The sequence below is a fragment of the Lycium barbarum genome, chromosome 6 (assembly GCF_019175385.1).
Source record: "Lycium barbarum isolate Lr01 chromosome 6, ASM1917538v2, whole genome shotgun sequence".
Lineage (NCBI taxonomy): Eukaryota > Viridiplantae > Streptophyta > Magnoliopsida > Solanales > Solanaceae > Lycium > Lycium barbarum.
Window position 1 is genome coordinate 26,311,899 of NC_083342.1, and position 16,246 is coordinate 26,328,144.

At 39.3% G+C, this 16,246-nt stretch overlaps 1 long non-coding RNA gene across 3 annotated transcripts; it reads right to left on the minus strand.

The window, feature by feature from the left end:
• Window positions 1-12,175: 12,175 nt before the first annotated feature.
• LOC132599658 (uncharacterized) lies at window positions 12,176-15,306 on the minus strand. Of its 3 annotated transcripts, none has more exons than XR_009566924.1 (3): window positions 15,191-15,306; window positions 12,935-14,344; window positions 12,176-12,329 (listed from the first exon to the last, which is right to left on the minus strand). It is a non-coding gene; the product is annotated as an uncharacterized LOC132599658 (long non-coding RNA). The 3 variants fall into 3 exon arrangements; XR_009566923.1 differs by lacking the exon at window positions 15,191-15,306 and having other exon boundaries at window positions 12,935-13,264; window positions 13,428-14,874; XR_009566922.1 differs by lacking the exon at window positions 15,191-15,306 and having other exon boundaries at window positions 12,935-15,182.
• Window positions 15,307-16,246: the final 940 nt, after the last annotated feature.

Consider the following 16,246-nt stretch of genomic DNA (forward strand, 5'->3'; position numbering starts at 1 on the left):
GTATCTTATTCATTTTTTTCCACCATTTATCTATATATATATATATTTAAGCCCCTCAAGTAAGAATATGGACACATGGCCATGGGTGGGGCCCACTCTTTATGTCACACGACCAAAATAGCAATTTCAAGAATTTTCTTGAACATTTGTGAAATCCCCGTTTTGCCCCTATCCTTCCACAATATTACCATGGGCCATTTTGCGAATTTCCCTTTTTACCCTTAGCCTTTATCAATATTTCCATACTAATAGTATTCATAACCAACTTGTACATTAAAACAATTTTGGAAAATGGTCTTGCCCTTAACTTACCACGACCACCTCGAAACATCCGAACGTACAAAATACGGGCTATAACATCCTCCCTCCCTTTAGAACATTCGTCCTCGAATGTTCAACTGATCTCATGGGGTCTTGTAGCACTTCGGGGGGTCCCTTTTTATAGTTGCCCTTTTCTTCGTGCCCATTCCCTATCTTTTACCCTATTTTCTTTATAGTCGAACTCCTCGGTCTTTACATGAGTCCTCATTCGTGTCATGGGTTTCCCAATCCATTGCGCCAACTCATTATCCTTGTCCTACCCAGGTCATCTCTTCTCCGTTACTGTTTCGTTACAATACCTTAATAGAAGCCATGTCTTTGGTATGCAATCTTCACTTAACAATCCCATACGGCCACAGGCTGTTCTTTGCTCTTATTTATCTATAGTATTGCAGTCCAGTTACACTTATGGTAACTTATGATCCGAGTTCACTTATCTTCTTAGTTCGCAACATCTTTGAGTTCTTACTACCACCTTTTCTTTATTTCCTTCTCTCACATTTCTCGGCACAAGCATACTTATCTTTAATTTCTTTGTATTGGCGCTCCGATGTGGATTCCTTACGAGTATGATTGATCATTGCTTCACATCGATGATTCATATAATTTCATAGCGTGCATTCTCATATTCCATATAATTAATGGTCCATGAACTATTTTATTTTATTCATAGGCACTGCGTTCTTTCTTTTCTTTCAAAATTTCCCAGACTACCAATTGTTGATACTTTCGTTATAATAGTCGTCGTCGTTCGAAACATCCTTTAAATCTTATCATTTTCTCCATCATCCGTTTTGGACTTAGCTTGTAGCCCTTTTTCTTGCTCTTCTTAGATACTACACGATTTTTGCTCGATACGGGGATTCAAATTACGGTCTAACCATATCATAATTCATATCGGTATGAAGTATTCTCTTAAGGTGTCTTCCTTTTTTTCCCTTCATATCGGCCTCACGGTACACTTATTGTCAATTCGTTTCTACTGCTTTCATGTATTCTCCTGATATGCCGATATGTTTTGAACTCTGGCCCTGAGAAAATAAATTTCCTTCTCTGGAGCCTGAAAGTGTTGCGATTCCTTTAGAGTCTGATGTAATATATTCCCCCCCCCTTTTTAAGGGGCTCCTTATACGCCAATAGTCCTTTTGTGAAGTCTTCGTTTAGTTTATATCTTACTCCTTATCTTTCTTTCCAACTCGGTGCATAACATATCGAAACTTCTTATCATAAGTTTTCCTTTCATTTTGCGCCTATATCATCATTCTTGTCAATGTTCCCATATCTTCCTATCCACTATTAGTCCCTTTCACCCATTTAGCTCACCTACTCGTAATTTTCTTTAACGACGCCTTTGTATTGCAGCTGTGCGTCTAGGTTGTCTCGAGCGTCCTGCTATCTTTTCTCTTAGCACAGAATCCTTACAGGTTATACTTCTTCTATCCTCACTCATTGAACCTTTAACTATATTCACGATACTACGACCAAGCGGTCTTCCATGCACATCCCTTGCATATCGTTCCATTTCCTCTAAGATTAAATCTCTCAGGCCTCACATGAATTCTTATTCCATCCCATTAACTTCCCAATCAATAGTGTCGACCCATGATCCTTGTTCTTTCCTCGATGTGCAATCGGGTTCCTACCGATACTTCGTTAAAGCATTCTTCTTACTCCTATGGTTAGAGATTTCCAATTGCCCTACGCCTAAATGCTCTCCTCTTCCTTCGACCAACCCATTAGTATGATTTTTCTACTTTCATTTTTAACCTTCCTTAGGTTTCTTCCTCTTTGAACATTTTTCTTCTTTTGCCATTTGTGGCATCGGCTTCGAAGTTCGTGAAATTTTTACTTTAAGCTCGCAAGTCCGTTCTATTCTTGAGTCATTCTTTCGGCAGAAAGCCCCCCTTCATGTCCGAGGCAACCACATTAATTTTGCTGCACCTTTTATTCCTTTATATACCTTTCAAGGACCTAAATCTCCTAGCATCGTCGCAAGGCCTAATCATTGTTTTCTTACTTCACATCCCTCGTCATAGTCACCATTCTTTCAGTCCCACTCATTGAAATTGGTTTTCGAACTCCACACATTCCTTTTTTGTTCCATGTTACCATACTTTATCCTTTTCACGTGCCTACTTTGAGTTCTTGCCCAAATAGTCTCGTGCTTTGCCGGTAGTTTCTCTCGGGAGCTTCACTCACTGAGGTTTCTTACCTTTCACCTTCTTCCGACACTTGATCTCTTTATTTTCCATCTACTCACTCACTTTCCTTCCCAAATATCATTGCATTAGAATTTTCCAATCTTAACCTGTAGTGAAAGTGACATCAACTTACCTTGTAATACGTGTACCACATCTCTTCTTGTTACTTGAACTTCGGTACCCTTGCTCTATTGATTCCTTCTTTACCGTAGCGCCGGTTGCTGGGACCCGCATGTCCACCGATACAACCACATATGAAATATCATACGCATTCATATATATATAATTACTATCAACTAGCCCACAAAATACTTCCAAACGCTATTCAAGCCTATCTTAACTCCAGAGCTGTGACGCACTTTCTGTCTCTTCTCCAATCTAGCCTGTCTCGTCCTATGTGGCCTTTTACGGTCTCCAACCGTCCTGTATACTCTAGTTTCCCTTAGGCCACTCTAGCTTCTCATTTGTCTTTTATGTCTGGATATATAGAATTTCTTGCATACTTCCCAGGGGGTCACCCATCCTAAAATTTCTCCCACCTTAGCACACTTAACCTCGAAACTTCGATGGAATCTGGTGCCCTAATGCTGATATAATCGCGTCCGCTTCCTCGCATGACCTTTATTACATGATCTGGAGCGAGTCGAGGTCTTACAGATCCTGAGACACTCTCGTAACACGTCCATTTTACAATTACTATTTTGCCCTTTTCGATCCTCAATATTCACCTTTCACTTTCATGTATAATTACCTTCCGTCCTGGATTCCCAGAGTCCCGATGGTAATGATCACACCTCCATCGTCATTACTTGTAAGTACTCGGGTATCAGCCTGTTTGGATTCCTACTCACCACTTTTACATAATAACCTGCAACAAAATTAATTGTCGACTTTCTGAATCCTCCATCAGACCTTGTTCCTCTTATATCATTCTTTCTTTTCAAAATCTGTACACAACAAATATCAACAATGCCTTACAGAGCATACGACTATATATCACATTCTAGCCATCCGAAACTGCCAATTTCGGGTAACAGATCAAATATATCTGGACTTATCTCTGTAACTTTCCATATCATCACTAACCTTCTTCCGTCGTATGTAAGGCTTACATAAGGAATCTCATTTCCTATGACTTGGCTCTATCGCACGATCTATGACAGAAAGAAGGTCAACAATCCCGAGATGCCCGCAGCCTCCTGTTTATAAATGTGGCCGGCTTCACACCATAAACAGGACTCTACTGGACACGACTTTGCAGACAACCCCTAGGACAACCTGCTCTGATACCACTTTGTCACACCCTAACCTTACTAGGGTATGATGGGCACCCGACCCCATATTTGGAGCCGAGCGAACCCTCTGACTCTTATTACATACATACTCTTTTCGGACTTTCAAATCAAATATGCATGAAACACATAGTAAGGCTTTCAGAACTTTCTTTCTATCGTTCTAAAATCGAACAAAATCTGTAATCATATGGAATCTGTAACATATCACAAAATGTCACATCGGCTGATGGAGCCTCTTACAAAACTGATATTCTGTACCCACGACTCAGTCTGCAAAGTCTCTAACACAAATCAGAAATCACAACTTATATACGCTCTGACTCGGCAACACTCCGGAAGGAAGTGGAGTTCGCCAATCCCGCTGAAACACCTCCTAGCAAAGTCTTCTACTCATCTGGGTATACCTGCGAGGCATGAAATGCAGCCCCCGAAGAAAGGGGGTCAGTACGAAATATGTACTGAGCATGTAAAGCATGGAATCAACTGAACAGAATCACAAGCGAAATAAGGAATACAGACGATTAGTACAAAAAGTAAGCACGATATGCAAATTAATAAAACAATTTACTGGAGACACAAATCATGCATGCCAGGAACGGTATCCGGTCCCTTGCAGGACCCGGGGAACGTGGCGCCACCCTGCCACTGGCGCCACACACATCATACTCCAGAAGATTGCTCCGTAATCTCCGTCACACATCATAAAATCACATCATAATATCATATCATATATGGTTCGGCGAATCATGAACACATCATAACACCGTAACACATCATACTCCGGATTACATGTATGGCACCCGGCCCTCAAGCAGGGGACCCGGCGAACCATACGCACGATACATATCGGCTCGGGACTCGGTGAAAGAGGTCATGACACATGCACGAGCAGAGTAGTGAGAAACTATATGAACATAAATCAAGACTCGATAGATACGTACACTTACCGACATCTGAAGGCTCAGAAACAAGTTTCGGGTCAATCCGACTTAGTATAAGAAAGTTATGAGCGTTTGAAGTACATAACCTTCTACGAACGTTTCATAAGCCATTTTTGGAAAATCAAAGCAACCATCATATCAAGTATCTTTCGGATATCGTTACGGGTCAAATCAAATAGAGCTTTAGGAACTATATGTACGTATCAAAGTATATCAAAGACTCAAGGGAATAATCGAACGTGCTAGCATTTGAAAATCAAAACTTTAGTCATATAAATTATCTTTCGAATGCCATTCGGAAACATATCAAATAGGACTTCGGACATCATGGATACGCATCAAAACCATATGAAATAGCTTATGGAAGTCAAGAATATTAGCCATCCTAGTGGCTCTAAGAATAGGAGTTTCTTTGGAATCATATACATATTGTCTGTTCGTTTCACAAAGATCATGCCAAAAGAAAGAAAGGGTAAGCCTTACATACCTGTCCCACTTCCAATTAACTACGCCTATTCGTCCAACTTGCTAGTCTACATTCAAGAGAATTGACATAATAATTAGACTAATCGACATATACTTGTCTTAATCTTTCAAATAGACTCACTTATAATCTGCCGAAATTTCGGCAGCATTTCCCCTGTAAATACAACATCCCCGAGAATCTAACTCGGCCAATTTAACAACAACAAACCCGAGAATGCAACTCGGCCAAATCATCAACAACAATCCGAGAATTCAACTTGGCCAAATCATCAACAACAATATCAACAATCATACTAACAACTTTAACAATCAATCCAAAATGTATTATAACATTAGCAACCTTTTTACACAATTCGACGACATTTCATTTATACTTAATTTCCATCACATATAGTCAAGCCAACATCAATGCTTACCCATTCAAATACTTGCCCAAGACCTTACAAACACAATTCAAGAATATTTCAAACAAGTCACACAATATTCAAAACAATCTAGCCAATATGCCATTCCACCCGAAACCTTCCAAATGCAACAAGAACCATAACAACACATTTCCTTCTTTCAAATCCATGAACTACACCAACAATTCACACACTAACAACATTATCTTCCATAAATACAAGAAGACTACATTCAAGTCACATTAGCTTCTTAAACAACTCTCCAACCATTACAACTTCACCTAGAATTGTCAAACTTTCATTTCCATCATAGAATCCATTACAACAACAACCAAAATGCTAAGTAAAAATTGGTTCACCATGCTTACACACACAACACATGCTCGGCCATGCACTACATATACACGGCCACAACATAACTTCCATATTTTCATGAATTTCATTCCTTTCTACTTACTACAACATACACAACCATCCATAACATATAAAAGAAGATGAAACCTTACCTTTTTCCACTTGTCTTCTTACTTGGATAGGGTTAGGAACTTGCAAGAATAAATGGTTTTCTTGCTCCAACAACCACTCCATGTTAATTAGGGCCTTCAAATTAGTTGGAAGACTAGAAGAAATAATTTTTTTCTTGATCAACTCCATGGAGCCAATTCTCCTTAGCCATGGCCGAATGGCTCCTTTAGTTTCTTCTCCAAGTTTCTTCATCTTTCTAATAGATGAAGATTAATGTGTCTTATTCATTTTTTCCCCACCATTTATCTATATATATATATTTAAGCCCCTCAAGTAAGAATATGGACACATGGCCATGGGTGGGGCCCAGTCTTTATGTCACACGACCAAAATAGCAATTTCAAGAATTTTCTTGAACATTTGTGAAATCCCCGTTTTGCCCCTAGCCTTCCACAATATTACCATGGGCCATTTTGCGAATTTCCCTTTTTACCCTTAGCTTTTCTCAATATTTCCATACTAATAATATTCATAAATAATATTCATAACCAACTTGTACATTAAAACAATTTTTAAAAATGGTCTTGCCCTTAACTTACCACGACCACCTCGAAACATCCGAACGTACAAAATACGGGCTATAACACTTTGCCTCTTCCATGTCCCGCTGAAACCTGGGAAGTCTGCCCTACAGGGCGAACGGATGACAAAGAGCCTGCTACTTAACCCGTGGGCTGGGCCTCATCTCGTCTGCTCCTCAATGGGCAATCACGCATCATATGGCCAACTCGACCGCAAGCATAGTAAGCATCCGAGACTCAGCGACACTGACCCGAATGTAACTTACCACACTGACTGTACCGTGGTACTGGCGGTCTTCTCTGGCTAGAATCACCACGATACTGGGAATCTGAAGCTCCCGAACCCCAACTCGGCCCAGAATAGATGGGGCGATCAAACCTCTTGCCTGCAAATCGAGGGGGTGCATTAGATGCAGACTGGCCTAAATATCTGGAATATTGTTGCCCCTGGCCTCCTCTATACTCACTACTAGTAACCATAGATCTAGTCCTCTTACCGTGTCCCCTATCCATGTCTCGCTCGCATCTATGCGGTTGTTGTTGCTCCTCTAGATTCTAGGCATGTGCTTGAATACGCGAGATGTCCATTCCTTCAAGAAGCGAAGAGGTCAAACAATCTTTAAACAAGTGTGGCCCTACGCCCCTCGCAAATTTATGTGCCCGCTCTCCCATATCTGCTACCATGGCCGGAGCATATCTAGCCAATGAATTAAACCGAAGGCTATATTCTCGGGCACTAGTATTCCCGTGCTTGAGATTCAAGAATTTATCGGCGCGAGCCCGACGAACCTCAGGTGGCAAATAATGCTGAATAAAAGCATCCACAAACTCTTGCCATTTTGGGGGAGGTGTATTTTCCCCTCTTGAAGAAATCCAATTGTTATACCATAAAACAACTACGTCTCGGAGTCTATAAAAAGCCAACTCCACGGACTCGGTATCATAAGCATGAATGATTCTCAGAGTCCTCAATGCCTCATCAATAAAACCCTGCGAGTCTTCATCCGGTTTCGACCCAAAAAATTCTGGAGGGTTCAAGCTCATGAAATCACCGGCTCGAGCACTAGTCGCCCTATCACTTGGACTCGCACTCTGCCGCAGAGCCTGGGTGGTAACTAACTGAGTTAGCAACTGGACTGCATCTCGTAAGTCCTGATTTGGAGCAATAGGGGGAGGAGCTGGGCCCCTCTCATGCTCCTCTGCTGTTGGAGGAATAGGAGTGGGAGTGGCATATGAGGGAGTAGCACTCTAAGACTCCCTATGTCCCAACTCAGCTGGATTTTCTCGACTGGTGCCTTCCCCAGCGACATTTAATATTGCGCGGATTTGCTTCTTCCTTGGTGGCATCGCTGAAATCATAACCCACAATTAGAATAAGAGAAAATCTTACATTATGGCTCTATCGCACAATCTATGAAAATATTCCTAAATGACCCGCAACTTCTTGTTTATAAGTGTGGCGCGCTTCACACCCATAAACAAGGCTCTACTGGACACGGCTCGTAGACACACCCTAGGATGGAACTGCTCTGATACCAATTTTGTCACGACCCGACTAGAGGGCCATGACGGGTACTCGGAGCTGACCACCGAGCACCGTTTAGTTATACCATTATCCTGCCCACTCGGAACACATATAGTCCCCATGGGTATACTCTTCATTATCTGGTCATAAACTGCTCATCAAAACACGTGCATATATATAGATAAGCCCTCACGGTAACAAAAGAATGACACACAAAATATATAATGAGGGTCACATAACATCTACTACCCACACATGAGTATCTACAAGCCTCTAACTGAAACACTAAAGTCATGAGGACGGGACAGGACCCCGCCATATCCAAGTATGTACACAAAACAATATATCAGAACTGCACCTCCGGAATATGGAAGTGCTCCTGTGCAAGCTGGTCTGGCTCCTAGGAGGCTGGGTCGTCTCCCTGTCTACCTGTGGGCATGAACACAGCGTCCAAAGGAAAAGGGAGTCAGTATGAACAATGTATAGAGTATGTAAGGCATGCTAGGAAACAAGAGAATAAAAGTTAAGAAAATAACCGGTGACTACTTGCCTCTTAAGGCGGAGTCATGCATGCAAGCTTATAAAGTAAATATCATCATATCATATATTGTTGCGGAACGTACAGCCTGATCCATATATCATCATATATCAATATATTGCCGCGGAACGAATGGCCCGATCCATTACCCATACATCCCGCGTCTGGGACGGTATCATAAAATACTAGCTGATCAGGTGGATGTGCGTCTATAGCGCCTCACCTTTCCCCATGTCCCTTATATATATATATATATATATATATATATATATATATATATATATATATAATATAAGTAGCATGCATGAGAGCCCAAATAAAAACGCGCTTTATCGGAGTGATGTAAGGTCGTGAACCTCCGATTACATTATGGCCTCATCGTCATCGCTACGTCTTACCTTGAAGGAACTAACATCATGAGGTGAGACCACAATGAAGAATAGCATCAATGAAATCATAAACGTAGAAATATCGACTTCATGAACACATCATTATCATCGTCACTGTCATGGAAGATGTATCATAAGAAACTCTTGAAGTTCTTTAATTTCCATTCTTAGGGATATAACAAGGTCATGGGAGTATAGAAAAAAATTATAAAACAAGAGTCATGCCTTTGAAAGAAGGGGACTAGCCTTTCATACCTTTATATCTCCCTAACGATAGTGACTTTGTGCTCTCCTTCCGAATTCACAATTTTACATACATGAGGGTTCGTATGAAGATTAGATTGTTGGAAGTATACTTAGGCTTAAACTAAAGCGACTAAGGCTAACGAAAATTGGGCAGCATTTCCTCTGTTTTGACAACTTCTCCTTATATAATAAAACAACTCCCAAACATCATAACAACGCCCATAATATTATAACACGTAAATTCCCTCGAGTTAGACATTATTTTATTTCCAAATTTACCTCCATGATCCTCCATAACCATAGCTATAATACAACATCATGTTTATCATTCATCTAATACGTTCTCAACATCACTAGAGTCATCTATAACAAGATTATACTCATATTACACCATGAATCACAGCTAAACCTATCTTTCAACTCATCATACCCTTATTAGCATACTTAAGCTCATACTCCATACTTGTTTCTAATTCAAGTTCTTCAACTACTCAACACCATCACTAACATGAAATAATCGTAAAACTCACCTTTGATTATGTAGAGGTGATTTTTGGATGAGAATACTCCACTTGGGAAGAACTCAACTTCAATACCCAAAGAGATTCTTAACTTTTATCAACCCTAGGAAGCATCTACACCCTTGATTCTACAATTCTTGATGTTTGATCTTTGTCTCCCCTTCTTGGATAGGTGTTAGTGTGATATGGATAAAATTCTAGAGGTTTTAGGAAGATTGGAGAAGTGGAAAATGAGAAAAATAAAAGGAAACCGTGTATTTATAAAAATAGAGTTCGGACCCGACCCGAAACCTACGGTCTAATATGCGGACCGTATAATTTATACGATCCGTATAATGGACCGTATGTTTCTTCAAGAAACTCACCCTTCACTGGAAGGGTTCTACGGTCAGGTATACGGGCCGTCTAAAATATACGGTCCGTACATATGACCGTATAATCCACAATCTTTCCGGATTTGCCCTCGTCGCTTCGTTTGATCCCGAATCCTTATGGAACCTTCTTGGTACTTGTTTAACACTTCCTTAATGATCTAACGAGCATTATAAATCGTTCTCGAGACCTTACTGAATATTCATTAGTTCGATAACCACGAAATCCTTCCCAAACATAGTTTATACTTCACTTCCTTTGACGAATCTAGTTTCACCAAGTCATATAACTTAAAAATCTTATCGTATATGCCTTAAGGTTGCCAATCACCCTTTTATAATCATGGGAACTTCATGTTCGCCTTAAGCTGGCTTTAATCTATTCACGACATGAAATTGCCGAGGTGTAACAAGAAGTAGATCCGTCCTGGTACTCCGCATTCATAAAAGAATGCAGAAAGTGCAGGTCAGTACAAACCACAGTACTGGTAGGCATCATCGGCCGACTAAGCATAGTTAACAGAATTCAGAAAATAAAACAGATAAGCAAATAAACCAACCAAGCATGAGACAATATAATATCAACCGAGTATCCGTAATCACCTATGTAAGCATCTAAACCCAAATATGATAAGTCTGAGTCTATCCGATCCAATCCAATCACCACAATAGAATCAACACAATCCAATTATCACAACAGAAACATCACAATCCAATCATCACCACATCTCAATCAAGTCATAATGCAATGCAGTGCAATAATGATATGAATGCGATGTCATGCCATGTAAATGAGGTGCACACATGTACTCCAGATGAAAATATCAACGTCTCGGTAGTACAACCCAGCGTGACTCGAGAAGTCTAAGTGCCACCCATCTCGGATCTTTGCCCAACAGACAGATGAGACCCTGGCTAATTGCTCACAAGGGGAGTCTCACCGGCACCACCCTAGGGGGACCACAGAGTCTATGCACTAACAATGATTCCAGGAAAACATCAGAATTGACCATGCACTAACGATGCCCAAAATAGCTCATCGGACATCGACCTCCTCACAGTCACTCAAATAACTGTCAAATATCAGTTTCACACAATCAACGTGTCATAACCCAAACTGATAGGGCCATGACGGGCACCCAGAGCTAACCCACCGGGCACCCAGAGCTAACCCACCGGGCACCCCTCATCATACTTTCACAATCATATCTGGGTGAGCCACATGGCCTGCTAACAATCTCTACGCATCAACAATGCCATTTCCATTGGGCTAAGGCACTTTTTATATCAACATCATCGAACATGCCCATATACCACTACTGGAAAATAGGCTTATGGCAACGCCGATAATACCGTTGCTATAGACATGAGAACCGTTACTATAGATATATAGCAACGGTTTAACGTGCGTTCCATCTGCTCGCGTGCCAATATATCTATGGCAACGGTTTCTGCAACGGTTGGTAAAACCCGTTGCTATAGCCATATCTACAGCAACGGTTGTTCCTCTTTCTGATGCAACGAGTTTTTTGTGTGTATTTGGAACGGTTTCCAACCGTCCCCATACCTCTTTAAGCAACGACTTTTGAGGATATTGCAACGGTTTCGTAGAGGTTATTGCAAAAGGCTTTTCTTTTATTGCAACGGTTTTTGTCTATTCCAACGGTCTTTTTGTATGTACAAAAATCCAGTGTAATTATTTGGAACAGCCTATTGCAATGGTTTATCTGAAATAGTAGTCCTGGTTATAAATTGATATATATATATATAGATATATATATAATACATTACAAATTACATAAATAAGAAAACACAATTTTTCATAATCCAAAATATCCAACATTCCTAATCCAACATATATACCCGTAAAACCAAAATGTTCAACCCAAACTGCATAATTAAGTTTTACATTTCAAGATTTAGGATAAGTTTCAAAATGTTCGATAGCAAAAAGATTCTTAGAACATGTAGAAAGCTTCATAAAAGATCTTCTCAAGTAAGATCAACGTCTTCACTGTCTCCTTCCCTTTCTTCATTTTCGATACCTACAAAAGAGAATAAATAATGTCACTACCCTTCAAATGCACACGCACATAATACAAAGATAAAACTTATTATAAACAGATACCAATTTTGAAAAGGGACAGGGACTGAATAATTAACTCCTTGAGGTTTGAACAAATCTAAACTTGAAACAAACAAGGGTAATGGGATATGAAGAGGTACATCATAGTATGCTGCTTAGTTGCACAAAGGCTGGACAGCTTGTGCAAATAAGGTTGTTGTTGGTGGATGGCTGCTGTGATGGTATCAGAAGCATGTATAACTTGGTATTATTGCTATTGCATCTCAGCAGGTCTGGACAACAATGCAAGATATAGCAGAGACAACGTACAAGGACACAAGACAAGGCCACACATGCAAGACTCCTGCTGGTTTTTTCAAAGAAAGACTGCAGCAACTGGTCTGGATAGCATAAAGCAGATAATATTAATAATAATATTCAAACCAGTGGGCTGCCTCATCTGAAGATGTTCTAGTCACTTTGCTCCCATCAACATAACTGGTATGCATTCTAAGGAAATGTACAATAAATTTATCATGACAATTCTGTAAAAATCGCTAAATAGAGTCATTGAAAGCCTCACACCTGCAATGCATTTTCAGCATTTCTGCATAGCTTTTTCAGCATTTCTGCACAATTTTTCAACATTTCTGCACAGTTTTTCAGCATTTCTGCATAGCTTTTTCAGCATTTCTGCACAGTTTTTCAGCATTTCTGCACTGCGTTTCAGCATTTCTGCACTGCTTTTTCTGTATTTCTGCACTGCGTTTTAGTATTTCTGCACTGTATTTTTTGCTGCATTGCGTTTCTGTATTTCTTAAATGCAGTTTACTATTTTCTAAATTGCGTTTCAGTATTTTTGTAGTGTTGTGCTTCAGCAGAAAATGAACCAAAAGTTATTGAAGTTTGGATAACCTGACATTATGAAAAGAGGCCATACTAAATTCTTGGATAGCCAATAGCCACATATGTGGAATCCTTGGAAAGAAAAGATCACCAGTGCATACTAACAGAATTCAACACCACATCTATGAAAATAAACAAAATATATTAAATTTTCGGATAAATTGTTACTTACTTGGTATGGTTATAAAGTCAATGGTCATTTTCTGAATCAGGCGGTGTCGAAGGCTGGACGTCGGAGTGTTGAGCTAATACAAATACTTTGAATTGCTTAAATTATTCCATCTTGTCTTCTAAAGTCGACAAACAATCCTTTAAAGATTCATTTTCCTCTCGAGACAAATGTTGCTGAGATGATGATTCAGCTTTTGAAGAAGTGTCACCTTTCAAGTCTTTCGCCATTACTCCACTCCCAACCAAACATAGAAGTCACAATTCGACAATCATACCGTGATTTTATGCTATTTTCAGTTCCGGACAGTCTCTTGGAATGAATTACAATAGAGTATATGACAGGTCTCATGTTTCAATTTAGTTAGTAAAACTATGAAAATGACACCAACAAAGCAAGCAAAACACGATTGGGAGGATGTCAAATCCCATAAATCTATTTTCTATTGTTTTAGTCCCAACAAGTATGTCAATCATCTGCATAAAAACTTTCAGATTAAGGCAACATTCCTCTTTTTTAGGAAAAGGGAAAGATACAAGATACTGAATGACCTTAATAGAAAAGCTTAAAAGTTGAAGTAATATACCATTCACAATTGAACTTTCTGATTCTGGATACATATTCCTTTATATTAATGGTCAATACACCTAAATTGCAAAGCAACTAAACTCCGGTAAAATAATGAAAGTGATACCACAATGTCAATGAAAATTAGATAGAGAGGGTTCCAAATCACGTGAATCTTGAAAGACAACATTCCTGTTTTTAGGAAAAGGGAAAGATACAAGATACTGAATGACCTTAACAGAAAAGCTTAAAAGTTGAAGTAATATACCTTTCACAATTGAATTTTCTGATTCTGGATACATATTCCTTTATATAAACAGTCAATACACCTAAATATCAAAGCAACTAAACTCCTGTAAAACAATGAAAGTGATATCACAACGTCAATGAAAATGAGATAGAGAGGGTTCCAAATCACGTGAATCTAATTGCTAGCTTTCGTACCGACAAGTATAGCAATCAATTATGGCAAAAAGTTTCACACATGAGCTGTGCAAAGAAGAGCATAAACAAGAGAAATAGCTTCTGAAAAAGACAACATTATTTTTCGTTTTCAGGAAAATGGGAAAAGAGAGAATACCGAACACATACGTTCAAAAATATATTGAGAAATCAAATTCATTTAAAAGAAAATCTAATCCAAGAGAAAAGCCGAAATAAACAATTCTAATTCCAAAATACTCTTAAAACACCATGAAGCATACACAAATATATTTCAACTCCATCACACCTACAGCGAGATGTCTCCCAATCAGCATCTCCTTGCAACCCCAATGACTAATTTCAACAACACCAGCACATGTTCTATTGAATCTATTCACTTAACAATTCAGATGAATTGTCAAATTTAACTACTTTCACCATAAAAAAAGAAGGAAAAGGAAAGAGAAGCCATATCCTAACCAGCTCAAATCAACCAATGCACAACAAATTTAAGAACTTTTATAGGGTTTACCAATAATCACAATTAGCTATCACACACATCATCAAAAGAGTAAGAACCAACTTTTACACAACAACAAAATTTAAGAAATACCCGTATCAAATCAAAGACAAAATCAACATACCCAAATGTTATTTTCACAAAAAACAATAAAAAATTCATACCTATGTTGCTTATTTCCTACGCCTACTAGGTACATGCCCCAAGAGAAAGCATCAAAAGTAGTGAGGAAGATGGAAAAAGATCTCGAGCATACCTAGGTTTAGAGTTGTGATGACCTGGGTTACAGATGGAGATTAGGGCTTAGATATGCAAAGATGTGCTGGTGTTTTCTATAAAACAGAGAAGTGTAGTAAATTTTTAGAAATTTTTAGTTTTATTATATTTCTTTTGGAGCATGGATTATACAGATTTTACGATTTTTGGCTAAAAGGAAAAATAATGTGGTCTCTGCTTTAGGCGGGTCTACAGTGAAAATAAGGAAAATTTGGGAGGGAATTTAAAACCGTTGCAATTGAAACAAAACTGTTGCCATATTAAAACTATTGCAACGGTTAAATAAAACCGTCCCATTAGGTACATGTATGGTGACGGTTTAGATACAATTGCAACGGTTTAGACGCTAAAGTGTAACTATAGCATTCTGTCCTTGTGCAACGGGTATAACCGTTGCAGTACCTCGGTTACAGCAACAGTTGTATAATTGTTACAGAGGAAGGCGTTGCCATAGCCCTAATTTCCAGTAGTGTACATATATACAAGCCGACGAGGCTGACAGAATGATATACAAAATATGAGCCGACAAGGCTAAAAGACATCTAACAGTACACAACTGTCTACTAGCCTCTAAGAAGAGTATGAAACATCATCATATAGACGGGACAGGACCCCACCATGCCCATATGTATATACACAAAAGAATAGTACCAACAGCTGCAGCTCCGGATCAAATGGAGCTCCTCTAAGCAATCTCTAAATAAGCCTCCTAAGGATCAAGTCTATCTCCCTATCCACCTGCGGGCATGACGCAACGTCCATAAACAAAAGGACGTTTGTATGGATAATGTACTGAGTATGTAAGGCATAATCAATATTAATAGAAGCATGAATGATAGCATAAGAAAGAAGGGTCATGGGATGATAGAGCCATTTATACCTCTACCGACGTTCATCATATTCACTTACCCTTTTTCTAATGGGAACCTTCCATTACAAACACTTATACATATAGTAGTATCATACCCGAGCATAGTGGTTCATCGTCTTACATACCCGAGCAAGGTTCGGTGTTATACATACCTGCCCCTACCAA